This window comes from Caretta caretta, chromosome 4 (assembly GCF_965140235.1).
Source record: "Caretta caretta isolate rCarCar2 chromosome 4, rCarCar1.hap1, whole genome shotgun sequence".
NCBI classification, from domain to species: Eukaryota; Metazoa; Chordata; order Testudines; family Cheloniidae; genus Caretta; species Caretta caretta.
The window spans coordinates 23011579-23027500 of record NC_134209.1 but is presented as its reverse complement, the minus strand read 5'-3'; positions in this window follow the sequence as shown (position 1 = coordinate 23027500).

Genomic DNA, 15922 nt, shown 5'->3' with positions numbered 1-15922 from the left:
TTCAGGCTTCTGGTTCAAGTGCAGCTAGAGTCCATTTTGAAGTTTCTATTTTGGTGCGTAACTATAGCTTTAGAAGCCCCCCTTGTGGCACCCATCTTTGAAAAAAATTTTCTGCATTTTTAAACTGTGCTCACGGCTAGAATAGCAGAACACCTCCAGGGTAGAAGTGCCTGATCCGTATACATGATCCTTCAGTCCTCAGAGGAGTCTCTGAAATCAACAGGATTCCAAGCAGCAGTAAGAGTTCTCAGGTGCAGATCTGGTATCAAAGAGTCCGGTTCTGCACACAAAGCGCCTACATGCTAAGGCAATAGATAACTTGTCAATACCATAGCCCTTTGCCAGCTCTCCTGATTTTATCAGGCCTTTCACAGTAGCTGGTGCTTTTCTTAAAGCCCCAGCTCCTGGATGCTATAATTAGATAGGAATTTCAGCTTTCACCCCAAAGGCTCTAATGCAGAAGAAATACTGCGACCTACTATGTACAGGAGGTAAAAAACACAAAAACAAGCCCCCCCCCATGTTTAGTGTTTTTAAAATCTGATGGTTTTTCAGGCACTCCACACTGGGAGTTGGTATTACTGCCATAGGTAGGTGGACAGATCCAGCTAGATGGAAAAGTTTCAGATTTCATTACAAACCTGAAATTCTGCCGAGGGCTGCTGCTATTTGTGAACATTTTGGATGAACCTGGCCTAAATTTTATGCACCCCATGGCTCCAAGGAAGGGATTATCCAGTGATGTGCAATCTTTGCAGCACTCATATCGCTGAGTGCTAACGGACACGAATAGTCCTACTGATTTCACTTTCCACGTATGTAACTGCTCGCCAAAAATCTTATCCTTAATTCGCATCTGGATCCAGAGCTTCCCCCAACCTCCAAGTTTTGTTCTGAGGTCTCTTTCTCATAGGTGTTGAGAGGCTGAAAGGCAGTAGTCTGTGATTTCCTTCAGCTGCTGGGTGCTATCCCCTATAATGCCCAGGATGAATCTAGCGCCCCTCTGGCATGGCATTGATTAACCTTCCTCATCGTTCAGAGTAGTAGCCGTGTTAGTCTGTATCTGCAAAAAGAACAGGAGTACTTGTGGCACCTTAGAGACTAACAAATTTATTTGAGCATAAGCTTTCATGGGCTACAGCCCACTTCATCAGATGCATAGAATGGAACATATAGTAAGAAGATATATATATATATCCACACACATACAGAGAAGTTGGAAGTTACCATGCAAACTGTGAGAGGCTAATTAGTTAAGATGAGTTATTATCAGCAGGAGAAAAAAAAGTTGCCAACAGAAAAGCTTCAAAAACAGACTCCAGTGAGAAACTGCTGAGCTTGAATTAATATGCAAACTAGATACCATTAACTTGGGTTTGAATAGAGACTGGGAGTGGCTGGGTCATTACACATATTGAATCTATTTCCCCATGTTAAGTATCCTCACACCTTCTTGTCAACTGTCTAAATGGGCCATCTTGATTATCACTACAAAAGTTTTTTTTCTCCTGCTGATAATAGCTCATCTTAACTAATTAGCCTCTCACAGTTTGCATGGTAACTTCCAACTTCTCTGTATCTATCTATCTATCTATCTATCTATATATCTTCTTACTATATGTTCCATTCTATGCATCCTATGAAGTGAGCTGTAGCCCACGAAAACTTATGCTCAAATAAATTTGTTAGTCTCTAAGGTGCCACAAGTACTCCTGTTCTTCCTCATCTTGGCTCCCAATCTTCACCCACTTCCAGACAGCTCACAGTCCTATCATATTCACTTTGGCTCAACCTAATGAGGGGTTTTATTTAGCGGTGCTACCTTCACAAGGAATCATCCCTCATTCACAAAGCATGGCATATTAAACATGTACAGCATGATTTTCAAAGATGGGTGCATTGGAACTTGGAAAACAGCCTACTTGTGCATCAACATGCCATGAGTGTATGCAAATACATGATTCAATGGAGTTTGCAGGCACCCATTTTTGAAAAGCAGACTCATGTGGTTAGGGTACAGTAGTTGCAGTCATGTCGCTGTCAGCATTTCAGCCTGCTCTAGTGTCTCTGGTTACTCTTTTCGGATGACAAGGCACTCAAAGACGTAAATAAATATTTTATTTATAATTTATTTAAATGATTATAAATCACAACTGGGAAATTAACATGCAATGCGGCACTGAGAGAATATGTCCTTTCTTGTCCATAAGTAATCTGATAAATATATTTCTAATTCGTTTTTGCAGTGTAATTTGATTAACTATGTTGGCGGCTGTTTATAATAGCGTAAGTAATTTCTTATGCAGAAAATGAAGTTAATAAACCATTCCTAACCACTTGCAACCGTTGCTTTCTTTTTGACAAGGCTTTTCTTTTCAGAAACTAACCCTTTTAGGATTTATTGTGTTAACCAGATCTGCCTCATTTTAAGCCCCTCTGCCCTGCAGGCCAAGTCCAACTCATTTTTGCTCTTATGTATTCCTGCTAATTGAATAATTATGTATTACAAATTTGGATGGCCTTAATCTAATTTCTGGCACATTATAAGGCATTCTTTAAATGGATTCAGTGTGCTAGAGACAATAGGGATCCTGTTTTTAAAAACATAACTGACATTTTTACAGACCCTTTAATTTGCTGGTGTTTTTCCTTAAATCATCACCTTTCCACATTTACTGAACAGTATATTCCTCTTCTGCCATTGCTCACGTACTGTGGAGCCCAGAATTTTACAGATAGTAAGGTCCAAGTTATAAAACCCTTATAGAAGTTAGGGAGCACTTCCTCTCACTAGTAGCCTTATTGACTTATTTGCTGGAGTAAATCTTCACCATTGTAGGTGTTGCATAACTGGCCTGACTCTCCTCTTTCTTACATCAGTTTCATCACAATGGAGTTCCAGTAGAACCTCAGAGTTATGAACTGACCGGCCAACCACACACTTAATTTAGAACCAGAAGTACGCAATAAGACAGCAGCAGAGACAAAAAACAAACCCAAATATAGTACAGTACAGTGTTAAAAGTAAACTAATAAAAAATAAAGGGAAAGTTTTAAAAAAAAAGATGTAACAAGGTAAGGAAACTGTTTCTGTGCGGGTTTCAATTAAATTCAGAATGTTAAAAATAGCATTTTTTCTTCTGCAATAATAAAGCTTCAAAGCTGTATTAAGTCAGTGTTCAGTTGTAAACTTTTCACAGAACAACCATAACGTTTTGTTCAGAGTTAGGAACAACCTCCGTTCCGAGATTCTACTGTAGGCACAGTTGTAAATGAGAGCATGAGAGGAGAACTGTGCCCAGAGCTGTGGCTCTGATTTACATTAAATGGCTGTAACTGCAGAATCAATAGGGCTATTGACATGGGTAAGCGTTGACCAATGGGGGGTAAGGATTCATCAAATGAGCTCTATAGACTTCTGCATGTGCTTAAGGTCCTGTCTGCCTATGAGAAGGGGAAGGCACATTCTACAAAGGAGCAGAAATGTATTGTTTAAATAGGCATGATTCTTTTCTCCTCTCTTAAAATATTGATGATTTTTACCATAGATCAGATTCTCCCTTACATAGATGCACATTGGGAGGAGATGAGGGCACCAGGAAAATACACTGCCTTCTGTGGGCCTGGCTAAATTGTAGCGTAGCAGGGAGAAGTTGGAGCCATGGCTTGGCCCATAAAGAAATTGAAACTAGAGCCAGTCCCTTGCCAGGGGAGTAATTGTAACTTTTTCTCCTTCCTGAGCCATTTCTGAACCAGTCCCGGTATTTGCAAATCAAGTTGGATGTGAGAAGTATAACCTAGTGGTTACTGCAGAGTCTCTCATTCTCTCCCTGGCTCAATGAATATTTAAGTATTCAATACAAAAAGTGGAACAGCTTCAACAAGAGAGATTGAGAGACCCACTCCAGCATGCCCTATGATCTAGTGGCTAGAGCACTCCTTGGGGAGGTGGGAAACCTGGGTTTAAGTCCCTGCTCCTTATTAGGCAGAGAGAGGATTTGAACCTGGGTCTTCCAATATCTGTGCGAGTGCTCTAGCCACTGGGCAATTAGGTATCGAGGGGAGAGGAGAGGGCATCACTTCTTCCTCAGAGCCTGATCTGGTAGGTGTGCTGTAAGGCAGCTTCAGAACACACTTTCCCAATAGGCCCCCCAGGTGAGATAGGCAGAGGGATGTCTAGTTTGAGGATCATGCTGGGGCTTAGGCATTAGCTAGTCTCTGGACATCAGGATATAGGAAGCCTTTCACATGCCCAACAGCAGAAATTTAGATCCTTTGGGAATTTTACCAGTGGGAATTTAGGCACCTATGGGGTTAGGCAGCAGCTATGCAGAATTTTTGCAAATCTAAATTTTGGAGTTAGGTGCATAACTGTTAGGCACCTGAATCCCTTTGTGAATCTAGACATACGGGGCTTGAATAAAACCGAGTCAAGCCAAAGGCTTAATATCCACACTATTGGCAAGTTTTCCCACAGTATTCAACCAGCTCCAGTTTTTTCTCTCGTTCCACTTCAACAGAATATTGGTAGCTTTCGGGAATCCCATTTCTCAGTTACCATTTACTTTCACTTAGGTTTTGCTGAGCTGGTTAAATATTTTGCCTCTTTCCAGATGTCTAGTTTGACTCCAGGAAGCTGAGCTCTCTGCAAACACCACACAGGTCAACGTGCTTCCATTGTTTGCTCTCTTGTCCTTTTGGACTGTTTAGTTAGCAGCATGCTCCTCATATCTAATAATGAGATAACATATTTAAAAGTGGAGTTTAAGTGCTTGGGCTGATTCAACCCGTTGAACTCTTTTGGCATTAATCATCTATGTATTACAGTCACACTCCAGAGCCAATTGCACAGAGAGAACCAGTCTTTACAAATATATTTAAAAAGTGGAAAGAAATTGTTGGGCAAAACATGAACAGGCAGGATGTGAGGAGGTAGTAGAGAGTTGGTGAGACCCGAATGCAAAGTGCATATGTGGTTGGTTGTGGAATGGCCCCATGTAGCTGACAAGCCCTGATGTAATGACATGCACTGATTTCAATGGGAACTGGATTGGGACCCAAGAATGCGAGTGACACAGCAGAAAAAAGTTTCAGAGTGGTAGCCACGTTAGTCTGTATCAGCAAAAACAACGAGGAGTCCTTGTGGCACCTTAGAGACTAACAAATTTATTTGGGCATAAGCTTTAGTGGGCTAGAACCCACTTCATCGGATGCATGGGGTGAAAATACAGGAGAAGGTATTCACTCCATGCATCCGATGAAGTGGGTTCTAGCCCACGAAAGCTTATGCCCAAATAAATTTGTTAGTCTCTAAGGTGCCACAAGAACTCTTGGTTGTTTTCAGTAGAAAAAGGGAGGTGACTGCACGAATGTCACCAATGTTACACAATTGTGATAAATCTTGTACAAAGCATGCCTTGTAAGGGATTATTGGAAAGGTTATAAATTGCTAAGTATTATTATCCTGTTGAAATGTGGGTATCACCATTGTGTAGGAAATTATGAAATTTTACTGTATGCGTATTACTAAACATGTGTTCCTGGGTAACATCCACAAGACAGATTTACATCAAGACTAGCCAGCCATGTGTAGATGGGCCATTAAAGGAGAATCAGCTCTTCCGTTGGGCCCCTCTAGAGGATACCTCTGAAAGTGCATGGACAATGGATGCCCATTACTCAGCAGGACAGGTAGAACGTGATCCATGACTCCATGTTTGAGCCAGTACTTTTCAATGCAGATGGACTAGGGGTATTAATTGGAGATGGTGACATCACCTCCTTGCCTTTTTCCTGCTCCATATCTCTGGACTGTGATTTCTGACAAAGGGAGCTTTGAACAATGGACTGAGGACCCCAATCTTTTGCATGAATCGGAGACTCATTACAAGGTAGCAGATTCAACATCACTGCTATTATCCTGATCTACAAGCTCTGAAATCAACTGTAATGTATATGATTCACTGTAACCTTTTAATAACTCTCTTTTTTATAGCAATAAACCTTTAGTTTTAGTTTACTAAAAGATTGACTACCAGCATGGTTTTTGGGTGATATCCTGAAGTATATTTTGACCTGGGGTACGTGGTTGGCTCTCAGGAGCTGGAAGAGCCTTATATATGTGATTTCTGGTTTTAATAATCATTTATCACAGAAGTCTGGTTTGTCTGGATGGTGCATGAGGGACTATGAGAGAGCTTGTGGGGGGTGGGAATGGAGGTGTGGGGCAGAGGGAAAAGGGTATTAAGGCATTCTCCCTTCCAAAGGCTCCGATTCCACATCTGCATATTGAAAAGCACTGAAAACAAAGAAAAGAAACCACCGTAAGGGATCTATTTTCTGTCAATACCAGGTATTTACATGGGATGAGTTACATAATATTAGTAAAGTGCTTTTAAGATGGAGGAGTGATGGGTATTAATTCAAACTAACCCAAATGGGGAGTCTCATCCTCACAAGTAGGTCTTCACATACCACTATGGTAGGAGCCATACAAGATAAACAGATGTGAATTTTTAGTGCACTAACAGGAAAACAGTCCTCTAAACAATATATATCTGGGTGTTCAAGAGCTTCAGAATATGGGGCTGAGTGGGCTTCTCTTAATGCAACCCAGCTAAATGCTGAAGCCCTGTTTGTGAATCCTTCACTTGCACTAGCAAGTGGTTCCAGATAAGTAAATGGGACCACACAGGGAATTGCTCTCCACTGTGAGTAAGGGATTCACAGTCTGGCCCTGTGTACAAACTGCAGGAAGCCAGACTAGGGCAGCCAGTAACCTAGAGCACTGATTATACAACACTGTTTGTATTTTGTGGGCATTGTACTTTGATTTTTTTCCCTTTCATACTTCATTCATGACCAAACACTGGGCAGAGCACCCTTCGGTTGCACTTAACTAATATTTAATGCAATTTGCTTTGGACTGAATTTTAGTCCAAAGCAAATTGCATTAAATATTAGTTTTGCATTTCTCCTATAATCCCTTGGGACTGCTACTTAGAATTATTCAAGCTTCCGGAAAGATTTTTTTGTGTATTTATTGAGATTCAAGAAGCTCCACATCCCCTCTTTGTGTGCACACAGGTGTTAAGAACTCAGGCCCAGCTCCCCAAAGAGATTTAGGTGCCTAACTCCCACTAATTTGATGGAATTTAGGGACCAATCTACCTGTGGGGATCTGGTCCTCAGAGCCTGATTCTGTGAAGTGCAGCACCTCCTGTAAAGTGCTGAATGCCCTTAGGCTGAGCTCCTCAAAGGTGTTTAAATATCTACCATCAATGGAGGTAGGTGACTAGATACCAGCAAGAGTTTTGACAGACATATGGCAAGGATACTGGTGTGTGCACTGAAATTCATATTCAGACAACACTGGCTTGCTGCCTCAAAGAAATAGTATTTTAATGGCATCACAGTAGTGACCAGTTTAGCCCTGCCAATCTCAAAGAAAAATAATGCGTCTGATTCAAAAGTGATAACCCAGATTAAAACATGTGATTTGATGGTATATTTTAAATCTAATGATTTTGGGGGGCAATCTCATGATTTTTTAAACTTTCCTCTACTTCTCTGTTAACGTGTGGGATAATTTCAGGTTGAAAAATCCACCTTAATACACCCGCTCTCTTTCTCTCTTCCTGGCTGCTGAGATGGAGACTTCACTTACCTTCTCCTCATGCCCTAAAACATGGGAACCTCCATTCATTTCCTAGTACTCTCTTGGGTCTCTCCCATCCTACTTTCCCTCCTTCCACATCTCAACTGCTGACAAAGAGGCCATGTGCCCTGGTAAAAGTAATGGCTGGACTGTGACCCACAACTCATTTCACATAGGTTTTTCCAGTGGCTAGCGGACAGCAGTGACATTTGATTACTTTCTACCTGGGCCAGAACTGAATTGCTACCCGGAGGCTCTGTCTCATTATCAATAACCTAAGTCATCCAAAGTCCACATCCCACCACTTCTAATCATTTAGAACAGATATCCTTTACTGCAGTAAATCAGCAACAGATCTGGGGAACGACTTTTGTTGTCACTTTAATATATTCCCAGAAGATATGCATTGTACAAAGAACAGCAAAAAGTCACATAAGTTTCATTCTCTGGTGGGTTTGACCTCATTTCTGCTAGAAAAATGGAAACTTAAGGGCATCTCCATCAGAACAAGTGTAAAATAAACTCTAAAAGCCTAGAACACTGGCAGCCATTATTCACTGATCATGCCAGATCTTCATATATACTAAGGTCAGAAGGGACCATTATGGCCATCTAGTCCAACCTCCTGCACAACGCAGGACACAGAATTTCACCCACCCACTCCTGCAAAAAACCTCTCACCTATGTCAGAGCTATTGAAGTCCTCAAATTGTGGCTTAAAGACTTCAAGGAGCAGAGAATCCTCCAGCAAGTGACCCATGCCCCATGCTACACAGGAAGGCGAAAAACCTCCAGGGCCTCTTCCAATCTTCTTGGAATGCCTCTATTTTAGCCACAAAGGGTCAAGAAAAGGCTGAAAATGTCAATGTTCTCCTAGGTCTGGCCCTTCACTGGCTCTATAGATGTAATTATACTTAAGTGCTTGTGCTGGCTATTTTGTTCACAGCTGCTGGCTGAAGTGCCATGCTGAACTGCCTGCAATGACGTATACAGAGGTTCATGGGAACTGAGATATTGTAGGGGAATCTGGGGAAATTCTTCCTGCCCAATGGTTGCCAATGTGGGCCATCTGAAGGTTGGTCATTATGAGGTTTCTGGTCACTGAGATGGTAGAGGGGAGTCTGCGAACATTTCTCCAGCCCTGTTAGGTAGCAGCCTGGGTGATATAAAATGGTGGCTGTGTTGACCACAGTGCCCTGGAGCTCTAGACAATCCCAAAATGTATGAGAACTCCCCTTCTGCCCTATTCCCCCCCTAACTGCTCTAGGACTTCTCCACCCAGAACTCAGCAGTACTCCCTGACCTCCTCCACCCTCACCAGCTCCTGCTGCTCCTGGAAAAGCAGTTGATGGGTCTTTGGCAGAGAAGGTTCAAGGTAGTGGGAGGCAGGGAAACAGGAAAATTAGATAAGACAGATCATAATGCCACTATATAAATCCATGGTATGCCCACACCTTGAATACTGTGTACAGTTCTGGTCACCTCATCTCAAAAAAGATATATTGGAACTGGAACAGGTACAGAGAAGGGAAACAAAAGTGATTAGGGGTATGGAACAGCTTCTGTATGAGGAGATATTAAAAACACTGGGACTTTTCAACTTGGAGAAGAGATGATTAAGAGGGGATATGATAGAGGTCTATGAAATAGTGACCAGTGTGGAGAAAGTGAATAAGAAAGTGTTATTTAGTCCTCATAACACAAGAACCAGTGGGGAGGGGTCACCCAATGAAATTAATAGGCAGCAGGTTTAAAATAAACAAAAGGAGGTACTTCATATAATGCACAGTCAAACTGTGGAACTCATTGCTAGTGGATATTGTGAAGGCCCAAACTAACAGGGTTTTAAAAAGAACTAGATAAGTTCATGGAGGATAGGTCCATCAATGGCTATTAGCCAAGATGGTCATGGATGCAACCCCAGGCTCTGAGTGTCCCTAGCTTCTGACTACCAGAAAGGGGGAAGATCACTCAATGATTGCCTGTTCTATTCATTCCCTCTGAAGCATCTGGCATTGGCAACTGTTGGAAGATAGGATACTGGGGTAGATGGACCACTCGTCTGACCCAGTATGGCTGTTTTTGTGTTATGTTCTTATATTAGGCCCATTGAGCCTTAGTATAAGTAAGCTGACCAACAATGACCCGAAGTCACAAGTTGGCATAAGATATGATTTTGCAATAAAAAAATTCTGCTGATGTTCTGCATAAAATGCTGACATGGAAACACAAAAGTCATTTGATGCCAGTTTGGGTATTTTAGGATAGGAACATCATCAGATGCTTAACGGCAGGATTGCTAGTTACCAATTGACATATATGCTAATAAATTTGAGATAATTAACATACTAACCTATAGAATAAGGACACACCAACATTTTTAGTGTGGGAGGAAGTGAGTTATGGGTAATGGGGGCTGAACACCTATGAATATTTATGGCAGCCATCAGACCCTATAATTGGTCTAGGCCATGGTTAGCCCTTCGAGACCTTGACCACTGAGATCACTTGACATGCCACAGATAGGCCAGGACCCTCGTGGACCACCAGCACCTCCTAGGGCTCCACAATGTATGACATCACACTGGACAGAACGTTAATACTGCATTACTGTTCCAATGCAAACAAGAATGTAACACTCACGTGTTTTCTCGCTTTGTTAACACAACTAGTAAAAGCTCAAAACCTTTCCCCCCCACCAAGTATGACTGCTGCCATGCACATCGGGGTTTCCAAGTTAACTGCAATTCTAATAACTCTTGGCCTGGTCTTGAAACAGGAACCTGTCAAACCTCAGAGAATTAGTTAGTCTATTGGGGATTCTTAAATAATCAATACACAATCCATAGATCAGGCAACACTTGGTAGCATAAAGACCCATTGGAAAAAAAAATCACACTGAACATGCACAGGACACTTTGGGTGTGGAGCTTTAGTAAGGTGGCATCATGTGAGTGAGTGTAATTTAGATGCCTAGTGAAAAATGAGCAGTGAATGAGCAGGCCTCTGCTGCAAAATCTTGCCTCAGAACATGGCACATCTTGCAAGCGCAATGTTGCACAGCTCCTGGGGTACACAAAATGTACTCCTTAAGGAAACTGCACATGGGGGGGGGGTGCAAGAGGCCATTTTTGATGCAGTGCTGATAAAATGTAGCATGGCAGAGGTAATATAGGTTAATTAGTGTCACCAGTTACAGGATTAACTGCAAATCTGCCCTCTCCATGGTCTGCTCAAGGGCATCCCTTGAGTCTAAGACCTCCAGGCATCATCTCTCTGCATCCCTCTCCCTATGGGCCAGGGATTGAGGCTTGAAGTCCCCCTGCAATTCACTGTGACTATCCTAGCAGGTCTGACCTTAGTCCAGCACATGCAGTTTGCTCTTTCTCAAGGGCGAATGACAGAGTTACTAGTGACCAGCCAGGTTTCACAGAGCACAGTATATGTATTTTAGGACAAAAGCATTACAAAGAAAATGGTCCACATGCATGCTAAGCTTACCAGCAGCCACCCATCTTCCACATGGAGACCATGGCAGATTTCAGTCCTTCCAAACCCTCCAGAAGGGTTCTGCCCTCTTAATTACAGTTTCATGTCAGTTCTTGGATCCAAGAGATGGACTCTGAGTCAGTTCACACTGACTGTTTACACCAAATGCCCTTTTGTCTCCTGGGCCTCTTGTACTTGGTCTGAACCAATTCCCTCCAGGCATGGTACTTTTCCAGAGTCGTTTACCTGTCCTGGGATTTGCAGTAATCACCCACCACTGATTTTAGTCTTGAGAAGAAGTTTGGTAATCCTTCCTCATGGAGCTAGGATGCAATCGCTAGCTCACCAATATACATGTGACATTTAAAGATACCCAAATTTGTGAATAATCTCTGGGCCCACAGCATCTGGCACATCTCAGTTAATAGCCTTGTGAAGTTTCTATGCTTCCAAGGTCTCACATCAGTTACACTTGTCTTGTACATTTCCCTTTCTCATGCCATGAGACTGTGTTACCCATGTCAGCAGAAAATTGTATTAGCTCACATTGGTCAAATGTGAAATTTAGTTGGGTAACTTTCCCAAGGGGAAATGGCTAGCTAATGTAATCTTCCCTAATATCAGCCATGTATCATGCTTCTGTTCGACTTCCTCAGGCGCCGTCTAGCTCCGCTCATTAATCAGCACTTCTCATCTGTTACAATCAGAAGTCAATTCTTGACTGGCATTATGAATAGGGAGACCATATTTCCCTATGCTCCATATGGGACATCAGTAAAATTACTCATATTCAAGCGAGTTCAATGGCAATCAAAAAGAACTATGCAGTACAAACATTCAAATTAACATCAAGTTGACTGAGCCCCTGTTAAGAAGAAATACTGCATAGTTGGCCTCTTTTTATTTACCTTCTTATCTTTAAGGCTTTAGGGTTGATATGGAAGGGTGACACCCCACCTAAAGGGAGAGGTGATACACACTCCCATACACTTCTCTCACAGAGGGTGGATGACCAACAGACCTGACCCTCCCTGCCCGGGGCTCTCTGTCCTCCATGCCTGGCCAGGCCCCTGGGACGGACCCGCCTCTCCTGGTACCACATCTTTCTGAGGCAACATGTGGGTTGGGGGCACACAGGGTCACAGGCCTCCCCTCCAGATTTCTGCCAGGGTTCATACCAGAATGTGGTAGGACCCAGGGTTGGGTGGGTGAAGAGGGTGCTATGGAGCCTGCAGGGTTGGGGTACAAATAGGCTGGAAATCGCTTCCCCTGCCCTCCCCCCCGCCACTCCAGAGCTTAGCTGAGGGACAGAGAGGCTTCCCCATGCCAGCGCTGTGTGCAGGGCATTGGCACACACAGGGCTTGGCTCCTCCTGGCCAGCACCCTGGGCCAGAGGGTCTGGGGGTTTCCAGGGGCGCTGTACCAGTCAGAGCCAGTGGGGGAAGGAAGGAGCCTGCCGGCTAGGCTGTTGGTGAGCTGAGTGCTCCGACCAAGGGCTGGTTCCTCGCACAGTGCTGGGAGCAGGACACGCCCTGCGGGGGGGGGGGGGGGGAATATGGAGGAGCAGCAGGGTTGTGGAGGGTAAAGGGGCAAAGCAGGGAGAGGACATCAAGAGGAGGAGCATGTAACGGGCTGACGGGTGGGCAGTAGAGGCGACACGTAACTGGTTGCCATTGGTGCCTGCCCACACTCACCAGCCACCACAGCTCAGAGTGCTGGCCAGAAAAGGGACCGGGGAGGGGAGGAGGGGCTGCTGGTTGAGAGCTGGCACACAGCGGGGACTGTGTTGACAGACCAGCAGGGGGAGTGGCTGGCCCTGTACACTGCAGCCTTGCACCCCCACCCCCATAGTCAGTCACTGCACCCCCACCCCACTCACTGCTGATGGGCAGGCAGCTGGCGAGTGGGGATCCGACCAGCAGCAGGACCTGCCAGTACTGATGGGGGGAGACAGAAAATATGGGACAATTTGCCCGTTTTTAAGAAAAAGTTGGGACACTTACAGGAGAGCCTTAATACAGGACTGTCCCTTTAAAAATGGGACGTCTGGTCACTCTAATTATCAACCTCCACGGAATGCCTGCCAGCGCTGCTCAGGCTGCTATGAAAGCCAACAGAGTTGGCTATGAAAGCCAACATTCCCCGAAGCAACTGGAAGGCACAATTGATTTTCCTGTGTTTGTACTGAGGAGCTGTAATGCCCCCACCCCCACATTGTATCTGTAAGCCCACATATTTCCACAGTGAATTCAGTCTGCTTTTAAGGTAATTATTGCTGTAGCATTGTCCAGGTCTGAGATTGCTGAGAGGAACTACTTTCATGGAAAAAAAAATACACCATCTTTTTTAAAATAAGGAGACAACTATTTAATATAATCTTTATCAGAGTTTTAATGGTTAGATAAGCCTCTTAAGCACAGGAGGGGGAAAAAAATCACATCCATAAGTCACTGAAGTGGAGGAGAGAGTTATGGAATAAATTAACTCGACCATTCTTTTCATGACTGGTAAGTGCTCTTTGGGCGTTGAGTGCACTGAACGTTATATGAATCATTTGTGCCTTATCTCTGGGCTCTTGAGATGGACATCTTTGTGAAATCCCTCATAGGATATGAGGGGAAGCCAAGGAGCAAGCTGTGAACATAATATTTAGTAGGATTAAGCAGTGGAAACAGATACCGTCAACTATTAAAAAAGTCCTTGCTTGTTCTTTCTATTTCATTCACTGTGAAATGCTCCCTGGACCAGCCTGCTTCTAAAGAGAACTTTACTAAAGCCAGGTTTTCCACCCTGTATACCATGGGGGTCTATTTGGCTCTGAAGTTGAAGGATCTCAGCAGCTACAATTTCAGGATAACAACGTAGTTTAGAAAATTCTGTTTCAGTGTTGCCAACCCCATGCTGTAGGGAAGGAATTTTCCTGCAATGGCATATTAAGAGATCTTGGGAGTTTTCTCCTTGAGCAGGGATTATATGTGTAACCCTTCTGCCCGTCAGAGTTGGCAGCAACAAGGGCAGGGTTCAATATCTAGGGGATTCATTCCAATAACACAATGCAAACCGGCTCGAGCCCCCACCCAGTGACCTGGGACAAATATATACCACCCCCGCTGGGCGTCTCCAAGAGGCAATACTTCCCCTCTCGCAAGCACATAGTCTGAGTGTAGCAAAAAGCCTTTTAATAACAGAGAGAAACAATGTGGCATTATGTTGGGGAAACACCACCAACAGGATTCATAACACAACCCATGAGCAAAAAAACCACCCCAAGCAAATTGAGGCGTGTCCTTTCCCTTTGGTTCTTGAGTCCAGCAACCCCAAATCACCCAAAGTCCCAAAAGTCCAATGACCCAAAAGTCTGTCCCTGGTCAGGGCAGCCCCAGAGTTCGAAAGTTTATCTGCAGAGCTTTACCTCCCAACCTGGGTGGAGAGAGGTAAGGGGCACCTTACATGATCTGAAGCTGACCGCCCCACAGCTCCATAGGCCTTCGCTCCGCCAGCCGCCCCACGAACTGCTTCTCTCGGCTCCGCTCCGCTGCTCTACCAGCCAGTCCACAAACTGCTCCGCTCCACGTCCCACAAGCAGCTCCTGCCATCCCATGAACTGCTCCACCAGCCTGTCCACAAGGCACTCCAGCCATCCCACAAACTGCTCCACAATATATCTTCAGGCTCCCCCACTACTTAACACAATGCTCAATGATTTCAGCTCTTAGTCAGTTCAGCTCTTTGGTGAATTCAACTTGTAGTAGGGGAGCTTCAGTGCTAGTGCACCATTAGCCCAAAGTGAGCTCAGCAGCCTGTAACTAGACTCCTAAGGGAATCAAAATTAGCTCTGATATGCCACAGTAGAGAGAGGAGGAAGTGCAATTAGCATGTAAGGCCCTCACCCAGGGGCCCATACCACCAAGTATTAATACTTGTCCCCAGCTTCTCTCAATTCACAGAGTTTTGGAACCCATGACCCTTGCCTAGCGAGTGCTACTTAGTTGATGGTGAGTCCCTCCATCATAACAAAAGGCCAAGTACAGTTCCAAGCACAGTTCCCATAATCAGGGTAATAACAATTTATTCTTTCTGCCCCAATAACAGAGACACTGGGGATCCCACAGCAGCCAAAGTGACCATTTGGGGCAGCTATGGCCTCATTCTAGGCGGGGTGGGTGTGCCTATGCAAATGAGATCAGCCCCTGAAGTTCTTTTCCACAACTTGCCACACCTCACCACCAGATGTCAGGGTGGAGCTCATCCTGACACTGCTTACATCTGCTTCAACCTTATCCCTTGCAATCAACTTCTAGCAGTTAGAATCAGAAGATTAGGGTTGGAAGAGATCTCAGGAGGTCGTGTAGTCCAACCCCCTGCTCAAAGCAGGACTAACACCAACTAAATTATCCCAGCCAGGGCTTTGTCAAGCCGGGCCTTAAAAACCTTTAAGGATGGAGATTCCACCACCTCCCTAGGTAACCCATTCCAGTGCTTCACCACCCTCCTAGTGAAATAGTGTTTCCCAATATCCAACCTAGACCTCCCCAACTGAAACTTGAGACCATTACTCCTTGTTCTGTCATCTGCCACCACTGAGAACAGCTGAGCTCCATCCTCTTTGGAACCCCCTTTCAGGTAATTGAAGGTGGCTATCAAATCCCCCCCCTCACACTTCTCTTCTGCAGACTAAACAAGCCCAGTTCCCGCAGCCTCTCTTTGTAAGTCATGTGCCCCAGCCACCTAATAATTTTTGTTGCCCTCCACTGGACTCTCTCCAATTTGTCCACA